At 39.5% G+C, this 13863-nt stretch overlaps 1 protein-coding gene across 2 annotated transcripts in view; it reads right to left on the bottom strand.

Annotated features, from left to right (window-relative positions):
• The window catches only part of RNF169 (ring finger protein 169), a 106099-nt gene that overhangs the window by 13057 nt on the left and 79179 nt on the right, over nucleotides 1-13863 (bottom strand). The gene's annotated exons all lie outside the window — the stretch shown is intronic.

The raw sequence follows: 13863 nt of genomic DNA, 5'->3' as shown, positions 1-13863 counted from the left end.
TTGTTTCAGTCTGGAGAGTTCCTTTCAGCATCTTTGTAAGGCTGATCTAGTGGTGATGAACTCCCTCAGCTTTTATTTGTCTGGGAAAGTCTACCTCCATTTCTGAAAGGCAGCTTTATTGGATAGAGTACTCTTGGTTGGCAGGTTTTTTTCTTTCAACCCATGAATATGTCACCCCATTCCCCTGGTCTGTAAGGTTTCTGCTGAGAATTCCGCTGAGGGCATATGGGGGTTCCTTTATAAGTTACAATCCTCTTTTCTCTCACTGCTTTTAAGATTCTCACTCTGTCTTCCATTTTTTACAGCTTTATTATGTGTCTTGGTGAGATCTCTTTAAGTTGAGTTTGGTGACCTATGAGCTTCCCAAATTTAGATATCCAAACCTTTCCCCAGATTTGAACAGTTCTCAGCTCTTACTTCTTTAAATAACCTTTCTGCTCCCTTCTCCCTCTCCCACCCTTCTCCTTCTGAAATTCCAATAGTTTGAAAATTATTATTATTATTATTTTTTGACGGTATCCCACAGGTCATACTGGCTTTCTTCACTGTTTCCCATTCTTCTTTCTTCTGCTTAGTCCACCCTGCTTTTAATGCTTTCCACCGCATTTTTCTTTTCATTCAACGTTTTCTTCGGCTCCAGAATTTTTGTTGTGTTCTTATTATTTCTCTTTATTGAACTTCTTTTTCTTTTTTTACTGTACTGCTGTCCTGATTTAGTTGAATTGTCTTTCTGTGTTTTGTTGTAGCTCATTAAGCTTTCTGAAAACAGCTATTTTGAGCTCTTTATTGGGTACATCACAAATCTTCATGTCTTTGGGATCCATTACTGGAAAATTATTGTGATCTTTTGATGGTGTCGTATTTCCTTGATTTTTCATGTTCCTTGAAGTTTTTTTGCATTGCTGCCTTCACATTTAAAGTTGCAGTCGCTGGAACCACAAAAGGCCCCGAATAGCCAAAGTAATTTTGAAAAAGACCAAAGCAGGAGGCATCACAATCCCAGACTTTAGCCTCTACTACAAAGCTGTCATCATCAAGACAGCATGGTATTGGCACAAAAACAGACACACAGACCAATGGAATAGAATAGAAACCCCAGAACTAGACCCACAAACGTATGGCCAACTCATCTTTGACAAAGCAGGAAAGAACATCCAATGGGAAAAAGTCTCTTTAACAAATGGTACTGGGAGAACTGGACAGCAACATGCAGAAGGTTGAAACTAGACCACTTTCTCACACCATTCACAAAAATAAACTCAAAATGGATAAAGGACCTGAATGTGAGACAGGAAACCATCAAAACCTTAGAGGAGAAAGCAGGAAAAGACCTCTCTGACCTCAGCCGTAGCAATCCCTTACTCGACACATCCCCAAAGGCAAGGGAATTAAAAGCAAAAATTAATTACTGGGACCTTATGAAGATAAAAAGCTTCTGCACAGCAAAGGAAACAACCAACAAAACTAAAAGGCAACCAACGGAATGGGAAAAGATATTTGCAAATGACATATCGGACAAAGGGCTAGTATCCAGAATCTATAAAGAGCTCACCAAACTCCACACCCGAGAAACAAATAACCCAGTGAAGAAATGGGCAGAAAACATGAATAGACACTTCTCTAAAGAAGACATCCGGATGGCCAACAGGCACATGAAAAGATGCTCAACGTCGCTCCTTATCAGGGAAATACAAATCAAAACCACACTCAGATATCACCTCACGCCAGTCAGAGTGGCCAAAATGAACAAATCAGGAGACTATAGATGCTGGAGAGGATGTGGAGAAACGGGAACCCTCTTGCACTGTTGGTGGGAATGCAAATTGGTGCAGCCACTCTGGAAAACAGTGTGGAGGTTCCTCAGAAAATTAAAAATAGACCTACCCTATGACCCAGCAATAGCACTGCTAGGAATTTACCCAAGGGATACAGGAGTACTGATGCATAGGGGCACTTGTACCCCAATGTTTATAGCAGCACTCAACAATAGCCAAATTATGGAAAGAGCCTAAATGTCCATCAACTGATGAATGGATAAAGACATTGTGGTTTATATACACAGTGGAGTACTACAGGGCAATGAGAAAGAACGAAATATGGCCCTTTGTAGCAACGTGGATGGAACTGGAGAGTGTGATGCTAAGTGAAATAAGCCATACAGAGAAAGACAGATACCATATGTTTTCACTCTTATGTGGATCCTGAGAAACTTAACAGAAACCCATGGGGGAGGGGAAGGAAAAAAAAAAAAAAGAGGTTAGAGTGGGAGAGAACCAAAGCATAAGAGACTCTTAAAGACTGAGAACAAACTGAGGGTTGATGGGGGGTGGGAGGGAGGGGAGGGTGGGGGATGGGTATTGAGGAGGGCACCTTTTGGGATGAGCACTGGGTGTTGTATGGAAACCAATTTGACAATAAATTTCATATATTGAAAAAAATAAATAAATAAAGTTGCAGTCGCTTCCTCCAGTCTTTATTAACTGCCTTTGGGAAAGACATACTTTCCATCTGCCTTGGTAGGGATTCTGAGGCTTCCTCAGATCTTCTATGGACATATTTGCTCCTTGTTTCTTGCTCCCTCTTATGGCAGAATTCTTAAGCTTGTATGACTTGTTTTGATCCTGCAGCACACCAGGCCATGCACTGACACAAAAGCATCCTTTTGCTTTTCCAAAGGTGGCACTAAAACTGAAGTTTGTGGTCTCTCCCTTGCCCACAGAGTTTGGCTGGCTTTCTACACACGCTCACTAGTCATGGGTAGAAATGTGCAAAGTGAGCCACAGGGTGGAGGCGTGAATGAAGTGTGTTTAGTGCTGGGAGTGCCTGTGACTCAGGTGGGAGGATCCACAGATGAAGATCTGGTTATTTATTTGACATTTTTCTTCATTTTAAATATAGAAATTAGAATTATAAATTTCCCTCTAAGCACTACTGTTACAACTACATCCCAAGTTTTAGTATGTTGGGTTTCATTTTCATTCCTCTCAAGGTATTTTTTAATTTCTCTTGTGATTTCTTTTTTATAATTTTTTTTAATGTTTACTTATTTTGAGAGAAGCAGAGCATGAGTGAGGGAGGGGCAGAGAGAGAGGGAGACACAGAATGAGAAGCAGGCTTCAGGCTCTAAGCTATCAGCACAGAGCCCAATGCAAGGCATGCACTCACAAACCACGAGATCATGACCTGAGCCAAAGTCGGGTGCTTAACCAACTGGGCCACCCAGGTACTCCTCTTGTGATTTATGTTTTGACCCATGTGTTTGATTTTTAATGCATTGTTTAATGTCCACATATCTGTGAATTTTCCAGTTTTTCTTGTTATTGACTTACAGCTTCATTCTATTGTGATCAAAAAAGATATTTTGTATTATTCCAATCTTTTAAAATTTATTGAGACTTATTTTATGGTGTAACATATGGTCTACCCTGAAGAATTTTCCATGTGCACTATAGTAGAATGTGTGTTCTGCTGTTGTGGGGTGGAATGCTTTATATATAGTAAGTCTAATTGGTATCCAATATTGTGCAAGTCTTCTATATCCTTCTTTACCTTCCATCTATAATATTACATCCATTATTGAAATTGCGTGCCAAAGTCTCCAACTATTATCATTAAAGTGTTTACTGTTCCCTTCAATTCTGTCAGTTTTTGCTTCATATATTTTATGCATCCATTATTAGGTGTGTATGTGTTTACAATGTTGTGTGTGTATGTGTGTGTGTGTGTGTGTGTGTGTGTGTGTGTGTGTGTGTGTGTTAAGTAATCTCTACACCCAAAATGGAGCTCAAACTCACAACCCCAAGATCAAGAGTCGCATGCTCTACTAACTGAGCCAGCCAGGTACCCCATACAATGGTTATATCTTCTTAAAAGATTGACCTTTTTATCATTATACAATGTCCGTCTTGTCTCTTGTAATAATTTTTGTCCTTAAGTCTACATTGTCTGATATTAGTTTAGCTACTCCAGTTCTCTTTTGGTCACTGTTTGCACAGAATATCTTTTTCTATCCTTTCACTTTCAACCTATTTTTGCCTTTGGATCTAAAGTGAGTCTCAGCCTATATCTGGAACATATTTTTAAAAAATCCATTCTACCAATATCTGTCTTCTATTTGGAGAGTTTTAATTCATTTATATTTAATGTAATTACTGATGAGGAAGGATTTACTTCTGCCATTTTGCTATTTGTTTTCTATATGCCTTATACCTTTTTTTGTTCATCAATTCTCTATTAATGCCTTCTTTTGTGTTAGATATTTCCTAGTATACCATTTTGAGTCTCTTCTTATTCCTTTATTAAATGTGTTTTAATTATTTCTTAGTGGTTGCTCTGGGGATTACAATAAACATCTTATTTTACAACAATCTATTTCAAAATTAATACCAATTCAACTTCAATAGCATAAAAAAGCTTTTTTTGTTCCTATATAACTCTATTATCACCCTTTTACATTGTTATTGCTACATGAAGAGCTACAAAAATTATTGTAAAAACATCTTATAAGTCATAAACATATTACTGTAGTATTTGCTCAAAATAAGAGGCTTCAAAATACTGGCTGAGGGGTGAGTGGATGACTTAGTCAGTTAAGCCTATGACTTGACTTTGGCTCGGGTCACAATCTCACAGTTCATGGGATCAAGCCCCCCTTTTGGGCTCTGTGCTGACAGCATGGAGCCTGCTTGGGATTCTCAGTCTCCCCTGTCCCTCCCCAACGTGCTCTTGCTCTCACTCTCTCTCTCTCTCTCTCTCTCTCTCTCTCTCAAAATAAATAAATAAACTTAAAAAAATTATAGGCTGAGAACAGTCAAGACCAGTGAACTTGATGATGTTCTTAGGACTGAAAGAACTTAAACAACATCTTCACTAAAAAAATAAGTGAAGTAACTACTCCCATTACTTTGTGTACATCCATTTCTGTACCCCTAAACACCACCACACAATGGATATATTTAATAAATTTCATATTAATGAATAAAAATATATACAGAAAGGCCTCTCTATTATGAAAAAAAGAGAAAACTTAAACATTGATTAGGAATGTAATATCTGTCAGGCACTATGCTACTTTAAGTATTCTGTATCTCATGTAATCCACACAGAAACTCTATGAGATAAGCATCATCATCCTCACTTACAGTCAAAGAACTGAGGGAGGTGATCTTCCAAGGTCACACAGCTGAAGCCAAGGTTTAAACCTGTATCTCTATGATTCTAAGGCTTGTGTTCTTTCTACCACAAGATATTGATCATACATTCTACTCTACTGTGGCATAAAACAGACCCAGCACATCTAGAGAAGCTCTCTCTTCCAAACACATAATGAAGTCATAAACAAGAGAAAGCAGCATTGTCTAAAAGGCAACTGGCTTAAAATTTCCATTGCCAAGAGACCAGATGGTTTCTGGGATGTAGAGTTAGGCTAAAAATACCCACCAACACAATGAGTCTGACTTACAAAGAAAGAAAGGAGGGGCAGCCAGTATAAACATGCAGCTGGAAAACTAGAAGATTTAATGCTTATAAAATACTGCTTAAAGGGTTTTCAAATGGTAATACATGATACAAAAGATTAGATAGCTCATGCTCTGAACTGTTCAATCACCACTCTCACATATCCAAACCATAGTAGCTTATTAATTAAACTCTCAGGTCTGGCAGAGCTGAGTTCCACCTAGAAGCTAAAGGCTGGAGAGGAGCCTTCTTCCAGCCCCTAGCCTGGGTGTATGAGCCCTCCCAAACGTCACCACATACACACATACTTGAATGAAACCAGAAACCTTCTTAGGCCCAGTGGTAGCTGCTGTGCACCCAGAAATGGGTGAGATTTTGTTATAATCCTTCCCTTGTGTATTTATGATCTGGGTTATCTGCCTTGTGTACACTAGTATTATTTCTTTTTTTAAGTGTACAGTTTAATGGTTTTTAATTCGCATAGTTATTTAACCATTACCACAATCAATTTTAGAACATTTCCATCACCTCATAAGGAAACCTCATGCCCTTTAGCTATCACCCCTAAGCTCCTGCTTCTCCCCAAGCCCTAAGCAACCACTGATCTATTTTCTGTCTCTACCTGTTTGGCTATTCTGGACACACAGCAGTAGATGTTGGTGATAGATGGAGGAACACTGCTTTCACAGCTATATTCTAAAAGGACTAGTATCATGCAAAAGGACTTCAGTCCCCTCAAAAATGAGGAAAATTGGACAAGTTCTTATTTACCTCTGTAGCAACCCTTTATCTTTTTAGAACAAGGCAGGGTATAAATTAAACAAAGAGAAGGAAGGCAGTTTTCCCTTGCAAAGGTAGATCATTTCAAGATGAGGTTCCAAGTGCAGAGCCTTTGGTCACAGGGTTCCTTCAGTAGTTTGATAGAAAGTGCATAGGTTTGGGATAAAGAGAGACCTGAGTTCTAGTTCCATCTCTGTCATTATAATGCGGTGAGAAGCTCTTGGGTGAGTTACTTAACCTCTTTGAACTGCATTTTCCTTAGCCGAAAAATGGGAATAGTATAAAAAATCTTGTAGGATTAATGTGATAACTAAATGAAATGAGGTGTGTAAAGTACTCAACATGACCGGAAGCACCGGAGAAAAGCTAGTTCCCCTGCTACCACTCACCATCCCACCCTCTGAAAACTACCCAGGGCCTGGTGTGGCAGAGAAATTACTGGCACCTATAAAACCTGCTGCTCTTCTTATGTTCCACATCACTTCTCCTTAAGCTATGTTCCCTTTGCAACCACATTCCACTACTTTTAACACGATTTGTCCTCTTAATAACCAGTTCATCTGCTTGATTCGTTTCAATTCCTTTATCCCTCCCCAACACACACACACACACACACACACACACACACACACACACACACACAATGTGCCCCAGACCATCATCAAGTTTTGTGGTTTCTTTTAACTCATTACCTCATCTTTCTCTCACAGCCTCCTCTCCCTTATGGTTACCATTTGACTGTTCCCCACACACAAACTTGCTAAGTCTAATCCTTAGATTTTTACGGAGTTTTCTAACTCCCCTCACCCCTTTCTTTTCATGCCATGGCCTCATTTTCTCCACTCTTAAAAAGTCTGCTTTAAGCCACTTCGAAATTTTTTTTTTAATGTTTATTTATTTTTGAGACAGAGAGAGACAGAGCATGAATGAGGGAGGGTCAGAAAGAGAGGGAGACACAGAATCTGAAGCAGGTTCCAGGCTCTGAGCTGTCAGCACAGAGCCCGAAGCGGGGCTCGAACTCACAGACTGTGAGATCATGACCTGAGCCGAAGTTGGAAGCTCAACCGACTGAGCCACCCAGTAAGCCACTTGCAGAGGCTTTAGTTGAGAGGTGGAAAGAATCTTAAGAAATTATCCAGTAGGGATGCCTGGGTGGCTCAGTCAGTTGAGCATCCAACTTCAGCTCAGGTCATGATCACACAATTCGTGAGTTCGAGCCCTGCATCTGGCTCTTGGCTGCCAGTGTGGAGCCTGCTTCAGATCCTTTGCCTCCCTCTCTCTCTGCCTTTCCCCTGCTTGTGCTCTCTCTTCAGAAATAAATGAACATCAAAAAACAGTAATCACACAGTAAAAGACCCTGCCCAGCAAGCAGGTAGGCCTAACAACCTGTCTTTTGCATAGATGAGACAGAAGTGGGTCCAATGAGTTTACTCAAGCTCACACAACCTCCCTACCATCTCCCTAGACTATCCTCCCCATCTCCACCTCTTTGGCTGTGCCTCCTTTCATCAATTCTGCAGCTAGTCCTCCAATATCATACCGCTCCTGTCTCTATTTGGTATCTGAAAGCATATGTATTTTCATTTGTTCACTTTAAGGAAGAGGGACAGGTCTGCATATTTTAAGGAAGAGGGACAGGTCTGCAACACTGACTGGGCATGCATTTATTATTGCTGAGTCTGTTAGTTTCTGTCTCTATCTCCCCTCAAACACACCTTATAGTAAGCATCTTAGGTATCATTTGATGTGCCCCACCCTGAGCCACAGACTCAGGCTTAAAGTATTTGGACATTAGAAAACAAAATATGTGGTTAATTTCTACTTAATAAAGGCTTAATTACTACTCAGTGGGAAACAGTTTTCTTTTATAGAATCTCTAAAAAAAGTACCATCATAAGCTATTGTTAATGCATTTGAAGGCTAAAATCAACTTTATAATATATAAAACTTTATAATATATACACTTTATCAGTGTGGTACTAGACACCCCCCACCCCGTATTAATCATATGGAATCTAGTCTATAAAAACAACCACCAGCCAGTGTGTCCCTCTACAGCGACCTGAGCCCTCCCTCCTATGCTGCAAGTTTGACAAGTTTGACAATCGATTTTGACAAAGCTCCAGTTTAACCTACTACAGCACAAGACTTACTCAAACATTCCCTAAGTATTTATTGAGTGGAGGCTCGATATGCCAGACACTGTACTAAGCAGAGCAACCATAATGGTGAACAAGATGCTGTCCTTGGTTGCAAGGGGTTTAAAGGCTAGTGGGGAGATGGGCAGAGGCAGTATAGGGGTCTATAAAAAGGTGATAGGGGACAATTTTGTAAAGTGGAAAGAACCAAGAAACCTCGGTTCTAACTCAGATTCCTACTATTCTAGCTATCTACGATTTGGCAAACCATGTTCTTTCTCTCCGGGCTTTAGTCTTCTCATCAATAAAAAAAGAATTAGGTAAGATAATATTTAAGATCCCTTTCAGAGGGAGGGGCCAACATGATAGAGAAGTAGAGGGATCTGAAGTTCCCTCGTCTCTCAAACACAGCAGTGTTGAGGCCAAATGACTTTGAATTCCAAGAGTCCATGTGGCAAAGTGACAGAGACTTCTCCAGGGACCCACCAGGACAACCTGTCAGGCCATAGATGCGTGGCTGCGAATTGGGAGTGATAAAATGGGCAGACGGCAGAGGAACAGGGGAGGGATCCCCTCTGCAGAGAGACAAAGGGAAGAGAAAGGCTGGGGAAGTGTAAGACTGTATCTGGACAAGAGAAAGATCTAATCTCTAACTGTGGGGCTTTCTCCAGACTGGGACCTACTGCCCCATTCACACACCTGGGGAGGAGGGGAGCCAGCCCTGTGCTCGGTAACTAGTTCAGAGGCACAGTCCACAGTGGGAGAAAGCAATCCCCTCTCTGGAGTGCTGTGGGAAGAAGGTATATATCCTTTCAAAGAACAAAGATTGCCTGCGCCTGCCAGCCAGAGACCCTATATCCAGCGGCGCAGAGCGGCACTTTCCCCAAACCAGGACAGATGGAGTGGGAACCTTAAAGACATAGGGGTTTAAGTCCCAGAAGAGTGCCAGGGAGGCGCGGGAACTGGCGGAACAGGACAAAACACCTCGTTTGTGCCCACGGCACAGTGAGGATAGCTTGAACAGAGTGATTTGGGACACCTGGTCCGTGGAGGAGAGCCTGGGGTGTCACCATTTTTCTCCCCACCACCAAGGTGGGGCTTCAGGGAAGGGACAGTGGGCCTACATCAAACCACGCCCCTCCACACCTGGTAACTGCTATCTCCTGGAGAGGCATAGACGCTGAGGACCAGACAGCCCCTCCTCCAGACTGTGGCTGTTGCATTGCCTGATTAAATTCTCGGACAATTATATATATATATATTCTTCCTTCCTTTTCTCCTTCTTATCTCTTTCCTCCTCTAGTCTGGTTAATGTGGTTGTTAGTTTGTTTAATCAGACATATTTAATCTATTCTCTTTATACATGTTCTACACCTCCTTCTTTATTTTCCTTTCTCTCTGGATTAAGCCGTATAGTTTCTCTGGTCAATTTTCTTTTCTTTTTCCCTGCCTCCTTTTTTATTTTTCTTCCTCTCCCTCTCTGGATTAAGCCGTATAGTCTCTCTGTCTGGTCAATTGTTATTTTATTTTATTTTTCCCTGCCCTGTCATTTGGAATAAAGCCTCATCCATCAGCACTGCCTCCACCCTGTTTACTTGTAGCTGGTGTTTCTGTTTTTTTGCTTTTGTTTTTTTTTGTTTGTTTATTTGTTGTGTGTCTTTGTTTTCTGTTTTTTGTTTGTTTCCTTTCCAGGGCTACTTCAATGAACAAATCAAAACACACCTGGTGGAGGGTCCAAAACATCACCACGAGTAGGGAGAAAAAGTAACCAAAGTCACAACAACAGAGAGCAAGTAACACCTCCAAAAACACCTCCTAAAGGGTGAGGCCCTGGAGAGTGTATGACCCCTCTTTAATATAGTGCTCGCAGGTGCAGGGCACATAACAAGCTTGTAAAACACATAAGGGACAGAAAACTAGCCAAAATGACAAAATGGAAGAATTCTCCTTAAAAGAAATTCCAAGAAAAAAATGACAGCTAAAGAATTGATCAAAACAGATGTAAACAATGTAACTGAACAAGAATTTAGAATCATAGTCATAAGATTAATCGCTGGGCTTGAAAAAAGCATAGAAGACAGCAGAGAATCTATTGCTGCAGAGATCAAGGAACTAAAAAATAGTCATGATGAATTAAAAAATGCTGTAAATGAGGTGCAAAATAAACTAGAGGTGATGAGAGTGAGGACTGAAGAGTCAGAGGGGAGATTAAGTGAAATAGAAGATAAAATTATGGAAAAAGATGAAGCTGAGAAAAAGAGAGATAAAACAATTCTGTTCTACGAGGGGAGAATTAGAGAACTAAGTGATTCAATAAAACAGAACAATATCTGTATCGTAGGAGTTCCAGAAGAAGGAGAGAGAGAGAAAAGGGCCGAAGGAGTATGTGAACAAATCATAGCTGAGAACTTCCCCAATGTGGGGAAGGAAACAAGACATTGAAATCCAGGAGGTACAGAGAACTCCCTTCAGACGTAACTTGAATTGTTCTGCATGACATATCATAGCAAAACTGGCAAAATACAAAGATAAAGAGAGAATTCTGAAAGCAGCTAGGGATAAACAGGCCTTAACCTACAAGGGTAGACACAGAAGGGTAGTAGCAGACCTATCTACTGAAACTTGGCAGGCCAGAAAGGAGTGGCAGGAAATTTTCAATGTGCTGACTAGGAAAAATATGCAGCCCAAATCCTTTATCCAGCAAGTCTGTCATTCAGAATAGAAGGAGAGATAAAATGTTTTCGCAGAGAAACGAAAACTGAAGAAATTCATCACCACTAAACTAGCCCTACAAGAGATCCAAAGGGGGACTGTGAGTGGAATGTTGCAAAGACCACAAAGGATCAGTGACATCATTACAAGCACGAAACCTGCAGATAACACCATGACTCTAAATCAATATCTTTCAATAATAACACTGAATGTAAATGGACTAAATGCTCCAATCAAAAGACATAGGGTCTCAGAATAGATAAAAAACAAGACCCATCTATTTGCTGCCTACAAGAAACCCATTTTAGACCTGAGGAACCTTCAGATTGAAAGTGAGGGGATGCAGAACCATCTATCATGCTACTGGAAGTCAAAAGAAAGCTGGAGTAGCCATTCTTATATCAGACAAACTAGATTTTAAACTAAAGGCTGTAGCAAGAGGCAAAGAAGGACATTATATCATAATTACGGGGTCTATCCATCAAGAAGAGCTAACAATTATAAATGTTTATGCACAAAATTCAGAAGCACCCAAATATATAAAACAATCACAAATATAAGCAATTGTATTGATAAGAATGTGATTATTGCAGGGGACTTTAATACTCCACTTACAACAATGGATAGATCATCTAGACAGAAAATCAATAAAGAAACAATGGCCCTGAATGATACACTGGACCAGATGGACTTGACAGATATATTCAGAACTTTTCATCCTAAAGCAGCAGAATACACATTCTTCTGGAGCACACATGGAACATTCACCTAGATCACATACTGGGTCACAAAACAGCCCTCACTAAATATAGAAGAATTGAGATCACGCCATGCATACTTTCAGATCACAATGCTACAAAACTTGAAATCAACCACAAGAAAAAGTTTGGTAAACCTCCAAATGCATGGAGGTTAAAGAACATCCTACTAAAGAAAAAATGGGTCAGCCAGGCAATTAAAGAAGGAATTTAAAAATATATGGAAACAAATGAAAATGAAAATACAACAATCCAAAACCCTTGGGATGTAGCAAAGGCAGTCCTAAGAGGAAAATACAGTGCAATCCAGGCCTATCTCAAGAAACAAGAAAAATCCCAAATACAAAATCTAACAGCACACCTAAAAGAACTAGAAGCAGAACAACAAAGAAACCCCAAAGCCAGCAGGAGAAATAATAAAGATCAGAGCAGAAATAAAGAATACAGAATTAAAAAAGAAACAACAGTAGAACAGATCAATGAAACTAAGAGATGGTTTTTTGAAAAAATAAACAAAATTGATAAACCCCCTAGCCAGACTTCTCAAAAAGAAAAGAGAGAGGACCCAAATAGATAAAATCATGAATTAAAATGGAATTATCACAACCAATCCCTCATAAATACAAGCAATTATCAGAGAATACTATGAAAAATTATATGCCAACAAACTGAACAACCTGGAAGACATGGACAAATTCCTAGACACCCACACACTACCCAAACTCAAATGGGAAGAAACAAAAAAATTGAACAGACCCATAACTAGTGAAGAAATTGGATCAGTTACCAAAAATCTCCCAACAAGTAAGAGTCCTGGGACAGATGGTTTCCCAGGGGAATTCTACCAGACATTTAAAGCAGAGTTAATACCTATCCTTCTCAAGCTGTTCCAAAAAACAGAAATAGAAGGAAAACTTCCAGATCATTCTATGAAGCCAGCATTACCTTGATTCCCAAACCAGACAGAGACCCCACAAAAAAAAGGAGAATTACAGGCCAAAATGCCTGGTGAACATGGATGCAAAAATTCTCAACAAGATACTAGCAAATCAAATTCAAAAGAATTATTTATTCTTATATATATATATATATATATATATATATATATATATATATATATAATTTTATATATATATAAAATTATATATATATATATATATATATATATATATATATATATATATATATATATCCCCCTGAGATCAGGAACATGATAGGGATGTCCACTCTCACCACTGTTGTTTAATACAGTGTTGGAAGTCCTAGCATCAGCAATCAGACAACAAAATGAAATAAGAGGCATCAAAATTGGCAAACAAGAAGTCAAACTTTCACTTTTTGCAGATGACATGATACTCTACATGGAAAACCTGAAAGACTTCACCAAAAGACTGCTAGAACTGATACATAAATTCAGCAAAGTGGCAGGGTACAACACCAATGTACAGAAATTGGTTGCATTTTTGTACACCAATCATGAAGCAACAGAAAGAGAAATCAAGAAACAGATCCCATTTACAATTGCACCAAGAATCATAAAACCCCTAGGAATAAACCTAACCAAAGATGTAAGAGATCTGTATACTAAAAACTATAGAAAACTTATGAAGGAAATTGAAGAAGACACAAAGAAATGGAAAAAACATTCCATGCTCATGGATAGGAAGAATAAATATTGTTAAAATGTCAATACTACCCAAAGCAATCTACACATTCAATACAATCCCAATCAAAATTGCACCAGCATTCTTCTTGAAGCTAGAACAAACAATCCTAAAATTTGTATGGAACCACAAAAGACCCCAAATAGCTAAAGTAATACTGAAGAAGAAAACCAAAGCAGGAGACATCACAATCCCAGGCTTTAGCCTCTACTACAAAGCTGTAATCATCAAGACAGTATGGTATTGGCACAAAAACAGACACATAGATCAATGGAATAGAGAACCCAGAATTGGACCCATAAATGTATGGCCAACTAATCTTTGACAAAGCAGGAAAGAGTATGCATTGGAAAA

This window comes from Panthera onca, chromosome D1 (assembly GCF_046562875.1).
Source record: "Panthera onca isolate mPanOnc1 chromosome D1, mPanOnc1 haplotype 2, whole genome shotgun sequence".
NCBI classification, from domain to species: Eukaryota; Metazoa; Chordata; class Mammalia; order Carnivora; family Felidae; genus Panthera; species Panthera onca.
Note: the sequence above shows the minus strand (reverse complement) of the source record. Positions and strands in the feature narration are given on the sequence as shown.